Here is a 20,682-nt window from a genome sequence, read left to right as displayed (position 1 = left end):
CCAGAGTAGCTGTGATTACAGGAGTTTGTGACCATGCCCAGCTAATTTTTTTGTATTATTATTATTTTTTTTTTTTTTTTTGAGACGGAGTCTCGCTCTGTCGCCCAGGCTGGAGTGCAGTGGCTGGATCTCAGCTCACTGCAAGCTCTGCCTCCCGGGTTTACGCCATTCTCCTGCCTCAGGCTCTCGAGTAGCTGGGACTACAGGCGCTAGTTTTTTGTATTTTTTAGTAGAGACGGGGTTTCACCGTGTTAGCCAGGATGGTCTTGATCTCCTGACCTCGTGATCCACCCATCTCGGCCTCCCAAAGTGCTGGGATTACAGGCTTGAGCCACCGCGCCTGGCCTAATTTTTTTGTATTCTTAGCAGAGATGGTGTTTCACCATGTTGGCCAGGCTGGTCTCGAACTCCTGACCTCAGGTGATCCGCTCTCCTCGGCCTCCCAAAGTGCTGGGATTACAGGCGTGCGCCACAGCACCCAGTCACCTAACAACACATTTTTGAGAATGTATCCCCATCATTAAGCAACACATGACTGTCATTTCTATACATGGTTGGTTGAATTTACAAATATGGAATCCATGGATGCCAAGGGCTGACCATATTTTAATTTGCATCTCTTTCATAAGAAGTGATGCTGAGTATTTTTCCAAGTGCTTCACAGACATTTGCCTTTAATCTTCTGTGAACTGTCTCTTAACACTTCTGGCCATTTTCCTGCTAGGTTTTTTACTTCAAAAACCTTTTTTTTTTTTTTTGAGACAGAGTCTGTCTCTGTCGCCCAGGCTGGAGTGCAGTGGTGTGATCTCCATTCACTGCAACCTCTGCCTCCAAGGTTCAAGCGATTCTCCTGCCTCAGCCTCCCAAGTAGCTGGGACTGCAGGCACCCACCACCACACCCGGATAATTTTTGTATTTTTAGTAGAGACAGGGTTTCACTATTTTGGCCAGGCTGGTCTCAAACTCCTGACCTCAAGTGATCCACCTGCCACAGCCTCCCAAAGTGCAGGGATTACAGGTGTGAACCACCACACCCGACCTCTTGAATAGTAAAATCTTTTATACTTAAACAGCTTTATTGAGATATATTATATATATGTATATGTATACATACATATATCTAGATATAGATTTGTTTTTCTTAGACGGAGAATCAGTCTGTCGCCCAGGCTGGAGTGCAGTGGCATGACCTCTGCTCACTGCAACCTCTGCCTCCTGGGTTCAAGCAGATCTCCTGCCTCAGCCTCCTGAGTAGCTGGGACTACAGGCATGAGCCACCACGGCTGGCTAATTTTTCTATTTTTAGTAGAGACGGTTTCATCATGTTGATCAGGCTGGTCTTGAACTCCTGATCTCATGACCTGCCCGCCTCAGCATCCCAAAGTGCTGGGATTACAGGCCTGAGTCACTGCGCCTGGCTTATTGAGATATATATACCATTAAGTTCATCCATTTAAAGTATACAATTCGGCCGGGCACGGTGGCCCAAGCCTGTAATCCCAGCACTTTGGGAGGCTGAGACGGGCGGATCACGAGGTCAGGAGATCGAGACCATCCTGGCTAACCCGGTGAACCCCCATCTCTACTAAAAATACAAAAAAAAGTAGCCGGGCCTGGTGGCGGGCGCCTGTAGTCCCAGCTACTCGGGAGGCTGAGGCAGGAGAATGGCGTGAACCCGGGAGGCGGAGCTTGCAGTGAGCTGAGATCCGACCACTGCACTCCAGCCTAGGTGACAGAGCGAGACTCCATCTCAAAAAAAATAAAATAAAATAAAAAATAAAAATAAAAAGTATACAATTCAATGGTTTTTAGTATATTTATGGAGCTATGCAACCATTGCTATAGTATAATTTTGGAATATTTTTAACATTCTAAAAAGAAACCCCGGCCGGGCGCGGTGGCTCAAGCCTGTAATCCCAGCACTTTGGGAGGCCGAGGCGGGCGGATCACAAGGTCAGGAGATCGAGACCACAGTGAAACCCCGTCTCTACTAAAAATACAAAAAATTAGCCGGGCGCGGTGGCGGGCGCCTGTAGTCCCAGCTACTCGGGAGGCTGAGGCAGGAGAATGGCGGGAACCCGGGAGGCGGAGCTTGCAGTGAGCCGAGATCGCGCCACTGCACTCCAGCCTGGGCAACAGCGTGAGACTCCGTCTCAAAAAAAAAAAAATAAAAATAAATAAATAAATAAATAAAAAGAAACCCCTTACCTCTCAGTAGTCATCTCCATTCCTGGCCCTTGCCCCTACCCTACCCAGCCCTATGTGACCACTAGTCTACTCCGTCTCTATAGATTTGTCTATTCTGGACATTTCATACAAATGGTATCATACAATATGTAGTCTTTTGTGACTGACTCTTTCACTTAGCATAATATTTTGGAGGTTCTTCCATATATCATGCATCAATACTCTTCTTTTTTTTTACTTATTTATGTATGATGGAAATTAGCTATTTTGTATAATTTAAACTACAAACATTTTCTCCCAGTTTTTCATCTCTTTTGATTTTGCTTACGATATTTTTGCCAAGCAAAAGTCTATCCATATATCGGCCGGGTGTGGTGGCTCATGCCTGTAATCCCAGCACTTTGGGAGGCCAAGGCGGGCAGATCACCTGAGGTCAGGAGTTCAAGACCAGCCTGGCGAACATGGCGAAACCCTGTCTCTACTAAAAGTACAAAAATTAGCCGGCACGGTGGTGGGTGCCTGTAATCCCAGCTATTCAAGTAGTTGAGACAGGAGAATCGCTTGAACCTGGAAGGAAGAGGTCGCAATGAGCCAAGACTGCACCACTGCACTCCAGCCTCCATCTCAAAAAAAAAAAAGCCTGTGTGCATGTATATATATATATATATATATATATATGTTTGTGCATATATAGATACAGCTGTAGATATAAATGGATAGGTTTGAATTTATCAATCTTTCTCCATGACTTCTGGAATTTTAGTTATAATTAGGAAGCCTTTCTTTTGTCCAGATTACAAAGAAATTCATATATGTTTTCTTCTTGAACCTGTTATGTTTTCATTTTTTTGTGCATTGAAATAAGGAATGTTTGAAGTACATTCTGATGTAAATCTTTTTTTTTTTTTTTTAGACGGAATTTCGCTCTTGTCACCCCGGCTAGAGTGCAATGGCGCGAGCTAGGCTCACTGCAACCTCTGCCTCCTGGGTTCAAGTGATTCTCCTGCCTCGGCCTCCCAAGTAGCTGGGATTACAGGCATAAGCCCCCGCGCCCGGTTCTAGTGTAAATTAGGGACATAAACACTCCAGTTGTGCTAATGTCATTATTTAAAAGTGAATCTTGCCAGGCGCAGTGGCTCACACCTGTAATCCCAGCACTTTGGGAGGCCAAGGCAGACAGATCACGAGGTCAGGAGATTGAGACCATCCTGGCTAATACGGGGAAACCCCGTCTCTACTAAAAATACAAAAAAATTAGCTGGGCGTGGTGGCGGGCGCCTATAGTCCTAGCTACTCGGGAGGCTGAGGCAGGAGAATGGTGTGAACCTGGGAGGTGGGCTTGCAATGAGCCGAGATCGTGCCACTGCACTCCAGCCCAGGCGACAGAGAGAGACTCCATCTCGAAAAAAAAGACAAGTGAGTATTTTCTGGCCTGGCATCGTGGCTCATGCCTGTAATCTCAGCACTTTGGGAAGCCAAGGTGGGCAAATCACTTGAGGTCAGGAGTTCAAGACCAGCCTGGCCAATATGGTGAAACCTGTCTCTACTAAAAATACAAAAAAATTTGCCAGATGTGGTGATGCACACCTGTATTCCCAGCTGCTTGGAAGGCTGAGGTGAGAGAACTGCTTGAACCCGGGAGGTGGAGGTTGCAGTGAGCTGAGATAGTGCTATTGCACTCCAGCCTGGGCAACAGAGCGAGACTCTGTCTCAAAAAATTAAAAAATAAAAAAGTTAATCTTTTCCCCAATAATTTAAGATCCCACCTTTGTCTTTTGCTAAATTTCCCTGTGTACTTCACAATTATTCCCACTGGTTTGAATGTCTAGCCAGGAACAAATACCACACTGTTTTAATTATTAGATCTTTATAATAAGTTTTAATATGTTGGGCCGGGCACGGTGGCTCAAGCCTGTAATCCCAGCACTTTGGGAGGCCGAGACGGGCGGATCACGAGGTCAGGAGATTGAGACCATCCTGGCTAACACGGTGAAACCCCGTCTCTACTAAAAAATACAAAAAACTAGCCGGGCGAGGTGGCGGGTGCCCGTAGTCCCAGCTACTCAGGAGGCTGAGGCAGGAGAATGGCATAAACCCGGGAGGGGGAGCTTGCAGTGAGCTGAGATCCGGCCACTGCACTCCAGCCTGGGTGACAGAGCAAGACTCCGTCTCAAAAGAGAAGAAAAAAAAAAAAAAGTTTTAATATGTGGTAAGACCAGTCTCCTTTTATTGTTCTTGCTTTTGAAGATGTTCATAAGTATTCTTGCTTATTTATTTTTCCATATGAAGTGTAGGATCCTGTGCCAGGAAAAAATTTGCTGGCATTTTTATTGGGATTACATTAAATTTATACACGAACCTGAAGAAACTTTATTACGTTGATTGGTTCTATTGAAGGCAAGGAATGTGTTTCTATTTTTGTTCAATCCTACTTTGTGATTTTTCAGGACGATTTCAAAATGTTTCTCGTACAGGCTTCACATGTAATCTTTTAAACTACAGTGAGTGATCCTATCCTCTGTGAAACTAGGTCAACTGAATATCAGCAGTCATAGCTACTCTTCTCTTTGAGGAGAGGTGAGGAAGGGGGCCGATCACGCCTCAGCCTCCCAAAGTACTGGGATTACAGGCGTGAGCCACCACGCCCAGCACAAACATCTACATTCTACTTGCCCTGATTCTTGTTCACTTCACTGAGGATTTAGCATATGTTTATATTACTGGCTATGATATTATGTAGTACTCATTGAAACACTGTCTTTAGGAAGCTTTATTGTACAATATGGTGAAGCATAATGCAGGATGGAAATAGCGTGGAGGGTGAATTTGGGGATACAGTATACAATAGGATTCTAGGGTTAAATTGTTTTTTGACTTAATCCAGAGACTTCTGATGGGCACCCCCATCTCCCCAGTGAGGGGATTCCAGGAGTCAGAGGAGAAGCAATGACCATCAGGTGAAGAGTCTCACAAAGACAAATGCAGGATTTCCCTGATACCCATCAGAGCACTTTCCCATGTGAGATAGCTGCACTCAGGCTTACTCCAGGCTTCACTTTAAAACCTACTAGAATAAAAGGAGGAAAAACAGAGAAGAATAGGGGGACAGGAAACAGCCTATTTATTTCCTCAAATCCTTTCAGCTTTGCTTCACCTTAGAGAACAATGAGACTTATTAAATAGGGCCAGCAGCAATCTTGTGTAATTATTCAGCCATCTTCTCTGTTGACTCCTCAGCCTATTCTGCGACCCTCAAGTTACCCACAGCTTAGCTAAAATAAAAGACTTCTTCTTGCAGGTTTCTCATGCTTTGAATGTTTCCTAGTACACTTGTTCCCTCTTGAAATGTACCAGAACGTCCACACAACAGGGTACTATATACCTGTAAAAAGGAACACAGAAAATCTCTGTATATTTATGCAGTGATTTCCGGGATATATTGTTCAGAGAAAAAAAAAATCATGGTATAGAAAAATGTGTACAGTTTGCTACTATTTATCTAAGAAAAAAGGAATAGAGATATATACAGAGATGCTTGTACTGAAAGTAAACAATGGAAACAGTCCACAGCCCTGGCCTCTGCTCACATACCCACAGAGCCCGCAGCTCCGCTGTACCATGTGTGGCATTTGGGCCCTCTTTGGCAGCAATGATTGCCTCTCTGGTCAGCATCCGAGTGCTATGAAGATCACACACAGGGGTCCAGATGCATTTCTTCCTGAGAATGTCAATGGATACATCAGCTGCTGCTTTGGATTTTGCCAGTTGGTGGTAGTTGACCAGCTGTTTGGAATGCAGCCAATTCAAGTGAGGAAATATCTCTATTTGTGGCTCTGTTGCAGTGGTGAAATTTACAACCACAACAAGGTATAATACCATTTTGAATTTGAGTACAAGGCCAGAGTGGATGGTGAGATAATCCTTCATCTTTATGACAAAGGAGGGACTGGGCAGAAAATTCGTATGTTGGGTTGAGTGTTTGCATTTATTTCATTAAGTTCTGTCAATAAGAAAGTATTCCTGGGCAGAGACACCTACCTAGAGAGTCATCATTGTAGAGATTAACCTCTGCATGCCCTCTATAACAATGTGGAGAAACCGTTTTGAGATAGAAACTATGAAGAGTAACCTCTGGATTCCTTTTGACAGTGCTGTTAAGAAACGACTACTGACAGAGAAAAGGCTTGGATTCCAGCTTCGTTGTTGCCACTCTGTTGATGCAGCTGAAAGAGGCCCAAGTGTAAGACACTCTCTAGACATTTGCAATTGGCATGGAAAACAGTCCCAATGTACTGGCTGCTAGAAAGGTGGAAAATCATATTGAAAGTGAACACCACTCTGAGGAAGGCATTCAGGTCCTGGATGAAGTAATATTTTCCTTGGAAATTTAAGACATAACAATAGTTCACACTTCAGTAGGTAGGTATTTAATTTCCGAGTATATTTGGAAGAACACAGATAGCATAGTAATCTTCTCTAGAGAAGGTTCAGATGAAATTACACAGGGTTACATATATTTTTACAAGACTCCTCCTCAGGAAAAAGCCAAGGAGCAGAGTGAGGGGCTTCTGAAGGACTCTTTGTTTGATGTACTGTGTGCAGATTGAACTGCTGCTGCCTGTGACCTTGAACTGAGAGTCTAATTCCTGGATCATCTATTTTCCTCTTATCGCCTCTGGCACCAGAAATAAGAATTCTGAAGAATGGGATAGGAAAACATCTCCTGATAAAGATATTTGAGTACTATACCTGATACCTAAAAAAACTGTCTGGCCAAAAGAAGCCTTCAGTGATGGGATAACCTCAGTTAAGAATTTCTGTTTTGGGGTTTTACAGGAATATACTGAGCATCACGTTGATGATATAATGATGGCAACTGCAACACAAAAACTTTCATTCAGTATTCTTAACACTAAATAAGACTATTACAGCAATCTACAAATTCAATGCAATTCCCATCAAAATACCACCATCATTCTTCACAGAACTAGAAAAAAAAACAAACCCTAAAATTCATGTGGAACCAAAAAAGAGCCCACATAGCCAAAGCAAGACTAAGCAAAAAGAACAAATCTGGAGGCATCACATTACCTGATTTCAAACTATACTATAGCACTACAGTCACCAAAACAGCATGGTATTGGTATAAATATAGGCACATAGACCAATGGAACAGAATAGAGAACACAGAAATAAACCCAGATACTTACAGCCAACTCACCTTTGACAAAGCAAACAAAAACATAAAGTGGGGAAAGGACACCCTATTCAACAAATGGTGCTGGGAGAATTGGCAAGTCACACATAGGAGAATGAAACTGGATTCTCATCTCTCACTTTATACAAAAATCAACTCAAGGTATATCAAGGACTTAAATCTAAGATCTGAAAATATAAAAATTCTACAAGATTTAAGAAAATGTGGCACATATACACCATGGAATACTATGCAGCCATAAAAAAGGATGAGTTCATGTCCTTTGTAGGGACATGGATGAAGCTGGAAACCATTATTCTGAGCAAACTATCGCAAGGACAGAAAACCAAACACCGAATGTTCTCACTCATAGGTGGGAATTGAACAATGAGAACACTTGGACACAGGGTGGAACACAGGTGGGGGAGGCGAGAGGGATAGCATTAGGAGATATTCCTAATGTAAATGACCAGTTAACAGGTGCAGCACACCAACATGGCATATGTATAGATATGTAACAAACCTGCACATTGTGCACATGTACCCTAGAACTTAAAGTATAATAATAAAATATTTAAAACAAAAAAGAAAAGGAGGAATAAGAAGATAGGATTAAAAAGAGGTGTGAAGCCAGGTGCAGTGGCCAACACCTGTAATCCTAGCACTTTGGGAGGCCAAGGCAGGTGGATCACTTGAGGCCAGGAGTTAAGAGATCAGCCTGGTCAACATGGTGAAAACCCATTTCTACTAAATGTACAAAAACTGGACAGGCATGGTGGTGCTTGCCTGTAATCCCAGCTACTTGGGAGTCTGAGGCATGAGAATTACTTGGACTTGGGAGGCAGAGGTTGCAGCGAGCCGAGATTGCGCCACTGCACTTCAGTCTAGGCAATAGAGTGAGACTCTCTCTCAAAAAAAAAAAAGGATAGAGGAAGCATTCTGCGATATGGATATGTTCATGATCTTGTTTGTGGTGATGATATAATGGGTACAAAAATTATCTAATTGTACATTTTAAATATATGCAGTTTATTGTATGTCCATTATACCTCAATAAAATTGTTTTCTAAAAAACAAACAAAAAAATTCTACAAGATAACATCAGAAAAACCCTTCTAGACATTGGCTTGGGCAAGGAGTTCATGACCAAGAACCCAAAAGCAAATGCGATAAAAACAAAGACAAATAGGTGGGACTTAATCCAACTAAATCCTATCTGCAAAGTAAACAGATAGCCCATAGAGTGGGAGAAAATCTTCACAATTTATATATCTGACAAAGGAATAATATCCAGAATCTACACGAACTCAAACAAATTAGCAAGAAAAAAACAATCCTGGCTGGGCGCGGTGGCTCAAGCCTGTAATCCCAGCACTTTGGGAGGCCGAGACGGGCGGATCACGAGGTCAGGAGATCGAGACCATCCTGGCTAACACGGTGAAACCCCGTCTCTACTAAAAAATACAAATAATTAGCCGGGCGAGGTGGCGGGCGCCTGTAGTCCCGGCTACTCGGGAGGCTGAGGCAGGAGAATGGCGTAAACCCGGGAGGCGGAGCTTGCAGTGAGCTGAGATCCGGCCACTGCACTCCAGCCTCGGCGACAGAGCGAGACTCCGCCTCCAAAAAAAAAAAAAAAGAAAAAAACAATCCCATCAAAAAGTGGGCTAAGGACATGAATAGACAATTCTCAAAAGAGGATATACAAATGGTCAGCAAACATGAAAAAATGCTCAACAGCACTAATGACCAGGGAAATGCAAATCCACACCACAATGCGATACCACCTTATTCCCACAAGAATGGCCATAATCAAAAAATCAAAAAATAATAGATGTCGGCGTGGATGTGGTGAAAAGGGAACACTACTACACTGCTGGTGTGAATGTAAATTAGTACAACCACTATGCAAAACAGTGTGGAGATTCCTTAAAGAACTAAAACTAGAATTATCATTTGATCCAGCAATCCCACTACTGGGTATCTACCCAGAGGAAAAGAAGTCATTATATGAAAAAGATAATTGCACACACGTTTACAACAGCACAATTCACAATTTCAAAAATGTGGAACCAGACCAAATACCCATCAGTCAACAAGTTGATAAAGAAACTCTGATATGTGGTCAGGTGCAGTGGCTCACGCCTGTAATCCCAGCACTTTGGGAGGCCAAGGCGGGTGGATCACCTGAGGTTGGGAGTTCGAGATCAGACTGACCAACATGGAGAAACCCCCATCTCTACTAAAAATACCAAAAATTAGCCAGGTGCTGTGATATATATATAGCACATCATATATGTATATAATGGAATACTACTCAGTCATAAAAAAGAATGAATTAATGGCATTCACGGCAACCTGGTTGGGATTGGAGACTATGATTCTAAGTAAAGTAACTCAGCATTGGAAAACCAACCATTGTATGTTCTCACTCATAAGTGGGAGCTAAGCTATGAGAATGCAAAGGCAGAAGAATTATACAATAAATTTTGAAGACTTGGGGAAAGTATGGGGAGGGGGTGAGGGATAAAAGACTACAAATTGAGTTCACTGTATACTGCTTGGGTGATGGGTGCACCAAAATCTCACAAATCACCACTAAAGAACGTCATCATGTAACCAAACACCACCTGTTCCCCAAAAACCTATGGAAACAAAAAATTAAAAAAAAAACAATAAAGCATGGATTAAGGGCAAAAATAAATAAATAAATTAGCCCACCTAAAAAAGAAAAACATGCTCACAGTTATTTATTTAGGATGTTCGTATCAGAAAAGTATGGAAATACATAGAAACAATACAAATGTCCTTTAGTGAGGAACTGGTTGTATAATTATAAAGCCACATGTTGGCGTACTGTGCCACTGTAAGCAGAAATTAGGCCAGGGATGGTGGTGCGGGCCTGTAGACCCAGCCAGGAGTTGGAGGCTATGCTGTGCCATGATCGTGCCTGTGAAGAGACAATGTACTCCATCCTGGGCAACACAGCCAGACCAACCCCACGTCAAAAAAGAGAGGAAGAGAAAGGAAGAAAGAAAGAAAAAAAGGAAGAAAGAAAGAAAGAAAGAAGGAAAGAAAGAAAGAGAGAGAGGGAGGGAGGGAGGGAGGAAGGAAGGAGAAAGAGAGAGAGAAAGAAAGAAAGAGAGAAATTACAACTATTACTATTTATTATCATGAAGTAATCTCCATAGAAGGATAAAAGAATCATGTTTTATTGTTGTTGTTTTGGTTTGGTTTAATTTTATTTATTTATTTATATTCTTTTGAGACAGAGTCTTGCTCTGTTGCCCAGGCTGGAGTGCACTGGTGCGATCTCGACTCACTGCAAACTCCACCTCCTGGGTTCACGCCATTCTCCTGCCTCAAGCCTCCCGAGTAGCTGGGACTACAGGTGCCCACCACCATGCCCGGCTAATTTTTTGTATTTTTAGTAGAAATGGGGTTTCACCATGTTAGCCAGGATGGTCTCGATCTCCTGACCTCGTGATCCACCTGTCTCGGCCTCCCAAAGTGCTGGGATTACAGGCGTGAGCCTCCGCGCACGGCCTAATTTTATTTTTTTAACCATGAGATCCCTTTATTGAACATCTTGTTTTGGTCAGTTTTATTGAGTGAATTTTTATAGGAATCTTGATAGGTCCTCCCCAATAAATTGCCATAAAGCCTTATTCAAGCCAGTCCAGCTTTCAGAACAAGTAGATTCCTGGAATATGGAGTAAAAACCGTATTTATAGCTTAAATTTTTATATCCCAATTCCTTTTTTTTTTTTTGAAATGAAGTCTCGCTCTTGTCCCCTAGACTGGAATGCAATGGCACGATCTCGGCTCACTGCAACCTCCGCCTCCTGGGTTCAAGCAATTTTCCTGCCTCAGTCTCCCGAGTAGCTGGGATTACAGGCCGGTTAATTTTGTATCTTTAGTAGCAATGGGGTTTCACTATGTTGGTCAGGCTGGGCTCAAACCCCTGACCTCAGGTGATCCATCCTCCTTGGCCTCCCAAATTGCTGGGATTACTGGCTTGAGTCACCCGCCCTGCAGACTCACCTTTCTTATGCAAACCAATCAACCAAAGCACATATTTGCAACCTCTTTAACTTACTCTTGGACACCAAGTGAACATTTCCCCTGCTCTAAATCACCCCAGGGCCAGGTGCCAGATGATCAGAGACCAATTCTGTGACCCTGAGCCAACTGAAATGATGTTAAGCTATACAATCCTAAATTTGCTCAAATTTGCCTGTGCCCTGCCTCATCCCTTCCTTTCCATAGAAATGACAATAAAGGCTCTGGGCCACACTTCTCTTCTTTGCTCCTTCTGCCTCCTGACCAATCCTGGTACTTCCCCATGTGACCCTGTGTGTCATGGTGTGGCCCCTTCTCTTCGGGAACTGTAAGTAATAAGACTTCTTGCAGGGTGTGGTGGCTCATGCCTGTAATCCCAGCACTTTGGGAGGCCAAGTTGGGGGGATCATGAGGTCAGGAGATCGAGAACATCTTAGCTAACACGGTGAAACCCTGTCTCTACTAAACATACAAAAAATTAGCCGGGTGTGGTAGCACATGCCTATAGTCCCAGCTACTTCAGAGGCTGGGGCAGGAGAATCTCTTGAACCCAGAAGGCAGAGGTTGCAGTGAGCCGAGATCGTGTCACTGCACTCCAGCCTGGGCTGCAGGGCGAGACTCCATCCCAAAAAAAAAAAAAAAAAAAAAAAATGGTCAGGAGATCGAGACCATCCTGGCCAACATGGTGAAGCCCCGTCTCTACTAAAAACACAAAAATTAGCTGGGCCTGGAGGCACATTCCTGTGGTCCCATTTATTCAGGAGGCTGGGGCAGGAGAATCACTTGAACCTGGGAGGCAGAGGTTGCAGTGAGCCAAGATTGTACCACTGCACTCTAGGCTGGAGTTCGAGACTCTGTCTCAAAAAAAAAAGGCTTCTTTCAATGGCATTGTCCTCTCTGTATCATCACTCAGTCACCTCTATAAATTAAAACCCAGGGGCCGGGCGCGGTGGCTCAAGCCTGTAATCCCAGCACTTTGGGAGGCCGAGACGGGCGGATCACGAGGTCAGGAGATCGAGACCATCCTGGCTAATATGGTGAAACCCCGTCTCTACTAAAAATACAAAAAACTAGCCGGGCGAGGTGGTGGGCGCCTGTAGACCCAGCTACTCGGGAGGCTGAGGCAGGAGAATGGCGTAAACCCGGGAGGCGGAGCTTGCAGTGAGCTGAGAACCGGCCACTGCACTCCAGCCTGGGCGACAAAAGCGAGACTCCGTCTCAAAAAAAAAAAAAAAAAAAAAAAAAAAACCCAGGTACAATTAAAACAAAGAATCATAAAATATTTTTAAGTAGTTAATTATGGGAGAGGGAAAGAATAAGGTGAGGGTAGCTAGAATAGAAGGTAGACTTCATTGAAATAACTTGTTCCAGAGATTTTACTTTGTAAGCAAGTACACATTTTATATAATCATTAAGAAAAACTGAATTTTAAGGGGAAATTTCCCAAAATAAAATCAAACAAAGAGTACTTAATGCATATCCAGTTGTGGCATAACCACACATAAAAACCATTCCAAATGACTTCATAACAGAAAATTTTCACTGTACATCAATAAAGGGAAATATCCTAAAGATTAAAAATTGCAAAAAATAAAAGCTTAAACTGATTTCAATAATCATATTATTAGCAGCAGTATTGGTATTATCATTCTGAGACTGCTGCGTGCACATTGTGGAATGAAAATGAATAATTTTGTGAGATACCAATTCTATTATTCCTATAATCTTGAATTTAGCTTGTAAATATTTGTATTAGTCTACAATATACCTAATTATGCTGCATAACAAACCACTCTAAACATCAATGACTTACAACCCTAAGCATTTATTTCTCATTCACATATCTGTGCTTCTGCTTTAAGCTACATTCTACAGGTTGACTGGCATTTGAACAATTTAGGCTAGGCTCAGCTGGGCTTAGCTCCAGATTGCAGGTTTGATTCAGGTCTACAAGATGTATCTTTCATTATTCTGAAAGCAATAGGCTACTTGTGGCACGTTCTTCTCATGGCAATGACAGAGGTAGAAGAGGGCAAGCCCATATGCACGAGCACATTACCAACCTTGGCAGTCAGATGTGCTAATATACCATTGGTCAAAGCAAGTCACATGTTCAAGCCCTAAATCAATGGTTGTCATGAATGAGATGAAAAAGTCTCATGGCAAAGCCTAATGTCAATAGGAAGGGGTGGTATACTATTTTCAGGGAGGTGATGGGGACGGAGGATTATTTTCTTTTCTTTTTCTTTTTTTTTTTTTGAGACGGAGTTTCGCTCTTGTTCCCCAGGCTGGAGTGCAATGGCGTTATCTCGGCTCACTGCAACCTTTGCCTTCTGGGTTCAAGAGATTCTCCTGCCTCAGCCTCCTGAGTAGCTGGGACTACAGGCATGTGCCACCACACCTGGCTAATTTTTTGTATTTTTAGTAGAGGCGGGGTTTTTCCATGTTAGGCTGGCCTCGAACTCCCGACCTCAGGTGATCCGCCTGCCTCGGCCTCCAAAAGTGCTGGGATTACAGGCATGAGCCACCGTGCCAGAATTTTCTTAAAAAAAAAAAAAAAAAAAAAAAAAACCATAATACCAATATGAATTTGTAATATATTTTATTTTTAAAAAATCCTTTTATCTGTCCACCTAAAGTGTCTAGAATCAAAAATATCTCAGTAGCTATAAGTACTCCTGGCACCTGAAGGAGTTCAGAACATCCCACTGTAAAATATGCCATGCTGGCATGTTGACTGTTTTGAGTTAAAAACAATAAACAGGCCGGGCGCAGTGGCTCAAGCCTGTAATCCCAGCACTTTGGGAGGCCGAGATGGGCGGATCACGAGGTCAGGAGATCGAGACCATCCTGGCTAACATGGTGAAACCCCGTCTCTACTAAAAAATACAAAAAACTAGCTGGGCGACGTGGCGGGCGCCTGTAGTCCCAGCTACTCGGGAGGCTGAGGCAGGAGAATGGCATAAACCCGGGAGGCGGAGCTTGCAGTGAGCTGAGATCCGGCCACTGCACTCCAGCCTGGGCGACAGAGCGAGACTTCGTCTCAAAAAAAAAAAAAAAAAAAAAACAATAAACAGCAGGTACAAGGACATTCTGATCTCCTTTTTTTTTTTTTTGAGATGGAGTCTCACTCTGTCACCTAGGATGGAGTACAGTGTCACAATCTTGGCTCATTGCAACCTCCACCTCCCAGGTTCAGGCAATTCTCCTGCCTCAGCCTCCCAGGTAGCTAGGATTACAGGTGTGCACCACCACACTCAGCTCATTTTTTGTATTTTTAGTAGAGACGGGGTTTCACAATGTTGACCAGGCTGGTCTGAACTCCTGAGTTCAAGTGATCCACCTGCCTTGGCCTCCCAAAGTGCTGGGATTATAGGCGTGAGCCACCACACCTGGCCTGATCTCCCTTCTTTTTCTTAAAAACAAGTGATGAAATTACCATGTGAGAGCTGCTCTCCCTATACCGGGAGAAAAGAAACATTCTTATCATCAAGGATGGGAGGTTGAGACTGAGAGAATCCTGTACAAACAGACCTTACTAAAATAATTGTTATCTTCCTTTAGCCTCCACATACATTTTCATTACTTTTCCACAATTGTTTAATGTTGTATTAAATTATTTAGGTTTTGTCAGTTCTTTCGGTTTAAATCCTTATGAGGGCTCCTCTGTCACAGAAAACATACAGTAAATAAATGTGTATGTTTCTGTTTTGTTAGTCTATCTAATGCGAAATTAATTATCAGGCCCGACCAGAGACCCCAAAAGAGTAGAGGTAATGTTTTACCTTCCCTACGCACCCATTATTGTCTCTAAATATCATTTCCAATTAAAAGGAATCAGAGAGCTTTGAGGAAATGGCTGAATCCAGGTCTGGGGCAGAAAAAGTGCAAAATGAATTTGGAAAATTTTATCTCACCAGATAGCAAGTAAGCTATCAGAGATTACTAGGAATGTGTCAAAAGAATTTAGGAACCAACCGGAAGAGGCACTCACTGGCCAAATATGGAACAATTTGAATATCAATAAGAATGATAACTGTGGCCGGGCGCAGTGGCTCACAGCTGTAATCCCAGCACTTTGGGAGGCTAAGGTGGGCGGATCACCTGAGGTCGGGAGTTCGAGACCAGCCTGACTAACATGGAGAAACCCCGTCTCTACTAAAAATAAAAATTAGCCGGGTGTGGTGGCTCATGCCTGTAATCCCAGTTACTCGGGAGGCTGAGGCGGGAGAAGCATATGAACCCGGGAGGTGGAGGCTGTGGTGAGCTGAGACTGCGCCATTACACTCCAGCCTGGGCAACAAGAGCTCAACACCATCTCAAACAAACAAACAAAGAGAATAATAATTGCAATGGATTGAAGTATATTAATGATATTTAAATACATGAAATAATGAGACTTTAAATATTGGTCATTGTTGGAGGATGCGAGGGAACCAACTCATCCTTTTGAAAACTGGTAAATAAAGGGAAATAAGCATATATCCTGTCTTTCCTGTATGTACTCTATCATTAGTAAACAAATATTAGAGAATAGGAAGTTTCTCTTTATATATATTCCAGCTAACACGTGAAGATGGAATAATTCAATTTGATACCATCATTTTTCAAACGGTAATGAATTAAATATCATTTATGACTCCTAACATCACAAAGAGAGAGATAACCAAATATCATGGGCCTCCTGATAGAATACAACACTGCCTATGAAGTAGTCGTCCCCCCAAACCCCCTCAAAATTTGAACCTGAATCTCATCAAGCCTCTAGATCCAATATGCCAGAAATATGGAGGAGAGAAACATTAAATGACATCATATGGAGGCAATAGCAAAACCCAAATTATGGAAAACTACAGGAGGAACAACTGATTTTCTTCAATACATAAACTGCAAGAATAAAACAAAGATAGAGGCTGGGCACGGTGGCTCACACCTGTAATCCCAGCACTTTGGGAGGCCAAGGCGGGCAGATCACGAGGTCAGGAGTTCGAGACCAGCCTGACCAACATGGTGAAATCCCGTCTCTCCTAAAAATACAAAAATTAGGCCGGGCGCGGTGGCTCAAGCCTGTAATCCCAGCACTTTGGGAGGCCGAGACGGGCGGATCACGAGGTCAGGAGATCGAGACCATCCTGGCTAACACAGTGAAACCCTGTCTCTACTAAAAATACAAAAACTTGGCCGGGCGAGGTGGCAGGCGCCTGTAGTCCCAGCTACTCGGGAGGCTGAGGCGGGAGAATGGCGTGAACCCGGGAGGCAGAGCTTGCAGTGAGCTGAGATCCGGCCACTGCACTCCAGCCTGGGTGACAGAGCAAGACTCCGTCTCAAAAAAAAAAAAAAAAAAAAAAAAAATACAAAAATTAGCCAGGCGTGGTGGTGCTTGCCTGTAATCCCAGCTACTCAGGAGACTGAAGCAGGAGAATTGCTTGAACCCAGGAGGCGGAGGTTGCAGTGAGCCAAGATCGAGCCATTGCACTCTAGCTTAGGGGACAGCAAAACTCCATCTCAAAAAAAAAAAAAAAAAAAAGAGAGAGAACTGACAATACAAATGTTGGAGAGGATGTGGAGCAATGAGAACACTCACATATTGCTGATGCGAGTGTAAAATAGTACAACCATTTTGAAAGCTCTTCGGTAGTTTCTTAAAAAGTTGAATATAGGCCGGGCGCGGTGGCTCAAGCCTGTAATCCCAGCACTTTGGGAGGCCGAGGCGGGTGGATCATGAGGTCAGGAGATCAAGACCATTCTGGCTAATAAGGTGAAACTCCGTCTCTACTAAAAATACAAAAAATTAGCCAGATGTGGTGGCGGGCGCCTGTAGTCCTAGCAATTCGAGAGGCTAAGGCAGGAGAATGGCATGAACCCAGGAGGCGGGGCTTGCAGTGAGCTGAGGTCAAGCCACTGCACTCCAGCCTGGGAGACAGAGCAAGACTCCACCAAAAAAAAAAAAGTTCAATATAAATCAGGCAAAGTGGCCAGGCACGGTGGCTCATGCTTGTAACCCTAGCACTTTGGGAGGCTGAGGCACACAGATCACTTGAGGTCAGGAGTTTGAGACCAGCCTGGCCAACATGGCAAAACCCGCCTCTACTAGAAATACAAAAATTAGCCGGGTGTGGTGGCATGTGGCTATAATCCCAGCTACTCAGGAGGCAGAGGTAGGAGAATCGCTTGAACCTGGGAGGCGGAGGTTGCAGTGAGCTGAGATTGCACCTCTGCACTCCAGTCTGGGTGACAGAGCGAGACTCTGTCTCAAAAAATAAAAATAAATTTAAAAATAAATAAATTAGGCATGGTGGCTCCCTCGCACCTGTAATCCCAGCTACTTGAGAGGCTGAGAGGGAAGGATCACTTGAGCCCAGGAATTCCAGGCTGCGGTGAGCCATGATCATACCACAGCACTTCACTCTGGGCAAGACAGCAAGACCCCATCTCTAAAAAAAAAAAAAAAAAAAAAGGCCGGGCGCGGTGGCTCAAGCCTGTAATCCCAGCACTTTGGGAGGCCGAGACGGGCGGATCACGAGGTCAGGAGATCGAGACCATCCTGGCTAACACGATGAAACCCCGTCTCTACTAAAAAATACAAAAACTAGCCGGGCGAGGTGGCAGGCGCCTATAGTCCCAGCTACTCAGGAGGCTGAGGCAGGAGAATGGCATAAACCCGGGAGGGGGAGCTTGCAGTGAGCTGAGATCCGGCCACTGCACTCCAGCCTGGGCGACAGAGCGAGACTCCGTCTCAAAAAAAAAAAAAAAAAAAAAAGGTTGACTATACATGTACCCTATGACCCAGCAACTCCACCTCTAGGTGTTTATCCAACAGAAATAAAAACAAGAATGTTCTAGGCATCTGTATTTAAAAAACTGGGAAAACCCAGCTATAGAAATTACATTACTGGTTGCTTATGGAAGGACTGACTGGGAAGAGGCATGAGGGAACTTTGTGGCCTGATAGAAATGTTCTATATCTGGAAATGTATTCATCAAGACTGACTAAGTGACAAAAAAAAAAAAAAAAAAACCACCTGATGGAATAGTGTACTTGAGATCTGAGCATTTCACTCCATGTTAAATACATCTCAGGCTTTTTTTTTTTTTTTTTTTTTTTTTTTTGAGACCGAGTCTCACTGTGTCACCCGGGCTGGAGTGCAGTGGCTCAATTCTGCCTCCGAGTTCAAGCGATTCTCCTGCCTCGGCCTCCCTAGTAGCTGGGATTACAGGTGTGCGCCACTACACCCAGCTAATTTTGTGTATTTAGTAGAGATGGGGTTTCATAATGTTAGTCAGGCTGATATCGAACTCCCGACCTCTGGTGATCCACCCGCCTCAGCCTCCCAAAGTGCTAGGATTATAGGTGTGAGCCACTGTGCCCAGCCATCTCAGTCTTTTAAAAGGTGTTCCCACATGTGCACACACACACATACACACACGTTAGAAAAGAGACTCAGAAGACAATAATACTGTGTAGACCTTCCCTGGATCCTGATTGAAACATTCTGATTTTTTAAATGTATCACATTTATGAGACAACTGGAAATTTGAACAGTGATTGGAATTTGACAACATTAAGGAGTTACCATTATTTTAGCTATGATAACTGTATTGAGGTGATTATATAAAATAAAGGCTTTGCAGGAAGGACAATGAAGATCCAGAGCCACAGGCTGCCCGTGTGCAGCAGGAAGTAACAAGAGACCAGTGTCCCAGCAGAGCCTGCCTGTCTGGCTCATCTACCATTACAGAGACATCTCTGCCCATGGGGCTGAGAGACCCCAACCTTTCCCCATGCTAAAGCTGCAGGGTATTGAGGTACTGGCCAGATGTCTTCCCACAAAGGATCTGTGGTGGCATGGGGCAATGCGGCTCCTGCCAGTAACAGGGAAACTGACATGGTGGAACTAGCTGAACTGGGACCCCTACTACAAGAGAAGGATGGATGGGTTATCACCAACCCAACCAAAGCTGAAGAAGTGCAAACATGTCCAATGCCTCAGGAAAAGGAGGAGAAGGTAAAGCTACTGATGCACTGCACTTCCACTATGCCACGGAGGAGATGGAGGAGTTTGTGTGCAAGGTCTGAGAGGGACACTGGAGGGCCATCCCATATGATGTTGTCCCTGACTGACTGAAGGACAATGACTACCTGCTACATGGCCATAGACCATCCATGCCTTCCTTTTGGGCTTGCTTCAAGAGCATCTTCCACATCCATGTGAAAACGGGCATCATCTGGACCCATCTGCTTGGTTTCATGCTGTTTCTCTTTTGAGTATCTTGACCATGCTCAGACCAAATATGTACTTCATGGACCCTCTACAGGAGAAAGTGGTATGGGGACGTCCTTTGTGGGTGTAGTGCTCTGCCTCAGTTCCTCCTGGCTATTCCACACTGTCTATTGTCATTCAGAGTAAGTCTCTTAGACTTTTTCCAAACTGAACTACTCAGCGATTGCTCTACTGATTACGGGGAGCTTTGTCCCCTGCTCTGTTACTCCTTCCACTGTTCCCCACAGCCAAGCTCATCTGCCTCTTCTTTGTCTGTGTTCTGGGCATTTCTGCCATCACGGTGGCACAGTGGGACCGGTTTCCACTCCTAAGCACCAGCAGACACAGCAGGAGCATTCCTGGGACTTGGCTTGAGTGTTATTGTGCCCGTCATGCATTTTCCTATCACTAAAGCTTTGTCAGGGCCAACGCCATGGGCTGGATGGGCTGGTCCTTCCTCACAGCTGTGATGTACAGCTGGCCTTTATGCTGCCCGAATTCCTGAATGCTTCTTTCCTAGAAAATCTGACATATGGTTCCAGTCTCATCAGATTCCCCATGTCCTGGTGGTGGCAGCATCCTTTGTCCACTTCTCTGGGGTCTCCAACCTTCAGGAATTCTATTATGGCCTAGAAAGTGGCTGTACTGATGACTTCCTTCTCTAAGACTTCCCACCTGAGGGGTGGAGGAGGAATTTCTCAAGTGCTTTTAAAAATAACTTCTGGCAGGCACGGTGGCTCACGCCTGTAATCCCAGTTCTTTGGGAGGCCAAAGTGGGAGGGTGCTTGAGCACAGGAGTTTGAGGCTACAGTGAACTATGATCATGTCACCACACTCCAGCTTGGACAACAGAGACCCCGTCTCTGTAAAAAATTAAAATTCAAAATGAAAATACCTTCTTCACTGAAGTGAGGGGAGTCTGAGTTGTCTGGAGGAAACCTCTTAGAGAATTCAACATCAACCAACTTTCAGCCCCCT

General features: G+C 44.0%; 2 pseudogenes; both read left to right on the top strand.

The window, feature by feature from the left end:
* The first annotated feature begins 5,662 nt into the window (after positions 1-5,662).
* Positions 5,663-7,976, top strand: LOC100428608 (asparagine synthetase [glutamine-hydrolyzing] pseudogene; annotated as a pseudogene).
* An 11,282-nt stretch (positions 7,977-19,258) lies between these two features.
* On the top strand, positions 19,259-20,369 carry LOC100424700 (adiponectin receptor protein 1 pseudogene; annotated as a pseudogene).
* Positions 20,370-20,682: the final 313 nt, after the last annotated feature.

This window comes from Macaca mulatta, chromosome 17 (assembly GCF_049350105.2).
Source record: "Macaca mulatta isolate MMU2019108-1 chromosome 17, T2T-MMU8v2.0, whole genome shotgun sequence".
NCBI classification, from domain to species: Eukaryota; Metazoa; Chordata; class Mammalia; order Primates; family Cercopithecidae; genus Macaca; species Macaca mulatta.
Note: the sequence above shows the minus strand (reverse complement) of the source record. Positions and strands in the feature narration are given on the sequence as shown.